Source organism: Pteropus medius, unplaced genomic scaffold (assembly GCF_902729225.1).
Source record: "Pteropus medius unplaced genomic scaffold, Ma_sr-lr_union100, whole genome shotgun sequence".
In the NCBI taxonomy this organism is placed as follows: domain Eukaryota; kingdom Metazoa; phylum Chordata; class Mammalia; order Chiroptera; family Pteropodidae; genus Pteropus; species Pteropus medius.
In genome coordinates, this window is record NW_024351729.1 from 24,395,775 (window position 1) to 24,399,633 (window position 3,859).

Below are 3,859 nucleotides of genomic sequence, written 5' to 3' on the forward strand. Positions count from 1 at the left end.
ATCCAAAATCACTTTGCACTCTGAAACATACCAGCTTTCTATGTCTTCTCAAAATCTGTTGTGAAATTATAATTTCTGTAGCAACCTGTGTATGTTTTCTTTCTTGTTTTAGCCACAACAAACTTATAGAAAGCTGTAACCCTCTAGGGCTATAATGAATGATCGATCCATCAAAACGAAGTTGCAATGCTTGACCAGAAGACCACACATCTGACATTTTGTGAAAACACTGCAAGTCAGGGTACTCATTCTCTTCAACACCAACATTTTTTCTGACTGATGAAGAAATTAAGGCAAAATGTAGCATAAGCTGTTAGGAGCTACAGCGCAAGGTATGGCCGAATAATCTCAGTTGGACTTCTAGAAAAACCTATTAATATAATCATTATTGAAGTCAATGCTCCAACTACAGAAGCTGAGGAAGACTTTGAGAGCTTTTATGCAAGTATACAAGAAGAAATTGGTCAGACACCAAAACAAAACATGTTTCTAATTATAGGTGAATGGGATGCAAAAATAAGAAACAAAGCAGAATCAAAGGTCATTGAAAAATCTGGACCGGGGTCAGAAATGAAGCAAACTATTAGCTCCTGGATTTCTGCAAAACCAACATCTTCTCTATCACAAGCATAAACTTCAAATGACTGAACAGGTGACTCTATACGTGCACTTCACTAAACGGCCAATATAGAAATCAAATAGACTATGTAATTGGAAACAGAAAATGAAACTGTATTCTCTCTGCCAAAAGAAGACCAGGAGCAGATTTTGGTACTGATCACAAACTGTTAATACTAAAGTAAAGCTGAAGAAGAGCACTAAAAGAATCGGAGTGCCCAAATGTAACAGAAATAATTCCTAATGGACTTAAAGTTCACACAGATTTGGGTATATGGCCATGCTACCCTGAACAAGCCCAATCCTGTCTGATATCGGAAGCTAAGTGGAGTCGGGCCTGGTTAGTACTTGGATGGGAGACCACCTAGGAAAACCAGGTGCTGTAGGCTTAAAAAATAAAAAAAATAAATAAAGGATTGTAAGCTGACAAGGTCCTTGCAATCTATGAGGTCAACCAAGGGTTGCCTCACCTAAAAATAAACAAACAAACAAACAAACAAACAAATAAATAAATAAAAATAATAATAAAGTTCACACAGATTTTCACTATTAAACTTAATTGATGGAGAACCAGAAGAACTGTGGGTTGAAACCAGAAATAGTTTTAGAGAAGAACGTGAAATAACAATGCCAGAAGTGAAAAGAAGAGAAAAGTCGAGATGAATGACAGAAGAAACACTAAAAATTGTCAAAGGCAGGTGAAAGGCAGAAGCAAAAGGTGACAAAAACAAGGTTAGAATTGTGAATGTTGTTTTTTGACAACTGTTATGTAGAGATAAAGACAACTATTATAGTGGTAATGTAAGGAGAAAGAAAGGAACAAAAAAAAAAAAACCCTGAAAAACATAAGATCTCAACCAGAAGATTTAAGAAATAAAAAGAAAATTCAAACCTAGATTAGGAATGTTGAATGACCAACAAGAAAGTACATTATTTGACCAGGAGAGAATAAAGGGAAGGTGGAAATAGTACTGAAATTCTATCAGAAGAGACAAAGGAATGGAAGAGAGTTTTGAAGAAGATTTCTGTGAGGAAGAACCTGTAATTCTAGAATGTGAAGTGAAAGCTGCCCTGAAAATATTGGGAAGCCTTAGGTTAACCACCAGGAGTATATTGGATTTAGACAGAATTATTTCAGGTCATAGAGACAAAATTCTAACAAAAACTTGACAACAAATATGGAAAAAGCAATGGCCAAAGACTGAAGATGTTCAATATACATCCCAGTTTTCAAGGAAGAAGATGCCGAGGAGTGTAGTAACTACAGGACCATTCATTGTTCTTATGTCCCCCGCAAGCAGTGCAATGCAGCAAAGGTGTCTACCTTATATGGAGCAAGAAATGCCAGATGTTCAAGCTGGGTACAGAAAAGGAAGAGGCACTCAAGATCTAATCAGCATTTGTTGGACACTGGAGTGTCACAAAGAATTTCAGAAGGAAGCTAGTCTGTGTTTTATAGACTAATCCTTTGACTGCATAGATCATGAAAAGCTATGGGTTGCTCAGAAAAAATGGGTGTGCATTGGCACTTGATTGTCCTGATGCATAGCCTTTATTGTGGACAGGAAGCTGCTGTTGGGGCAGAATATGGAGAGACTGAATGATTTCCTATAGACAAAGATGTCAAACAAGAGTTCATTTCATTTCCCTATTTGTTTAACCTGTACACAAAACATATCACACAAAAAATTGGGCTAGACTCAGAGAGCAAAGGATGAGCAAAAATTGGTAGAAGAAGTATTAATAACTTAAGATATGAAGAAGACACCATCTGACTAACAGAAAGTAGTCATGATTTGAAAAGACTTCTAATGAAAGTGAAAATGAAAGTGCCCAAAAGTTCTGCATTTGAACATCAAGAAGACAAAAATCATGACTACAGAAGAAATACACAACTTTAATATAGACAATGAAAACATCCACGTTGTTGAAGGTTTGCTTACCTTGGTTTAGTCATCAATTCTAAGGGACACTGCAGCCAGGAAATCAAGAGAAGATTGAGACTCAGGAGCAACAGTGAGCATTAGGAAACATCACTAAGAAAAAGATGTGTCATTAGAGAACCAGGTTAAAATCATCCACACGTCACATTCCCATTTACTGTGTTCTGATGTGGAAGTTGAACGTTGAAGAAGGCCGATAGCAAAAGAAAAAATGATTCATTTGAAATATGGTGTAGAAGGAGAGCTCTACAGATACCCTGGACCACCAGAAAGATGGGCTAGTGGATCCTAGGGCAAATTAAGCCTGAAACATCGTGGGAGGCAAAAATGACAAAACTGAAGTTGTCCTCCTTCAGACACATCATGCGAAGGCAGGGTTCTTGGAAGACAATACTGCTGGGAAACATAGAAGGCAGCAGGAAAAGAGGAAGACCAAATATGAGATGAATTGACTCTGTAAAGGAAGCCGTGTTTTTTGTTCCTTTCTTTCTCCTTACATTACCACTATAATAGCAAGAGCTGAGCAGGACTGCTGAGGATAGACATTGTGGACGTCATTCATCCATAGGGTCCCCAGATGTCAGAGCCGGCTCAAGAGCATGTAACCCACATAAGTGAATATTTGCCATCTTCCAGTTAGACTGTAAGCCCATGAGAGCAAAGGATCATATTTATTCCTCACTGTTTTTACAACACCAAAACAATGCTTGACATATAGAAAGCGTAATATTATATTTGTTAGGTAAAGGTGAAGAATCGATCAGTGATTTTCAAGGAGTGTGTGTGTGTGTGTGTGTGTGTGTGTGTGTGTGTGGTTTCCTGGTTTGTCTAAAATGTCTTCACACAATATTTAGCTTTCTAAATATCTTCATATCTCTAGTTTCATTAAAATTAAAATGCAAAAAAAAAAAATGTCTTCAGTTACTCCTTTGAAATCTCCTTTAAAATCTCCCCCATGTCCCCACGACTGGCACTGTCTTTCTCTGTTCAGTGTTCTTCATGTCTCTACTTATAACCCTTTACTGAGATGTTATGCCATTATAGTCACACATACAGATTCAGGATGATTTCAATACATTCCCTATATAGATTCTTGTCTATCCATCAAAATTTCCCCTGCATTCTCTCCGCAAGACAATTAAACATAGTCCAGAACTTTCCCTTATTCCTAGCATTTACAAATCATAATGATTCTCTCACTTTATACCGTGAGAAGATAAACCCTGTGAAGGCAGGCATGTCCATCCATTCTGCAGTTAAGGAAACTCAGGTTCCCTAATACATAGTGGGGTAGCCAT

The 3,859-nt window shown here is 37.4% G+C and overlaps 1 pseudogene; it reads left to right on the plus strand.

Moving 5' to 3' along the window:
- The first annotated feature begins 888 nt into the window (after window positions 1-888).
- LOC120587846 (uncharacterized) lies at window positions 889-1,007 on the plus strand (annotated as a pseudogene).
- The last annotated feature ends 2,852 nt before the right edge of the window (window positions 1,008-3,859 follow it).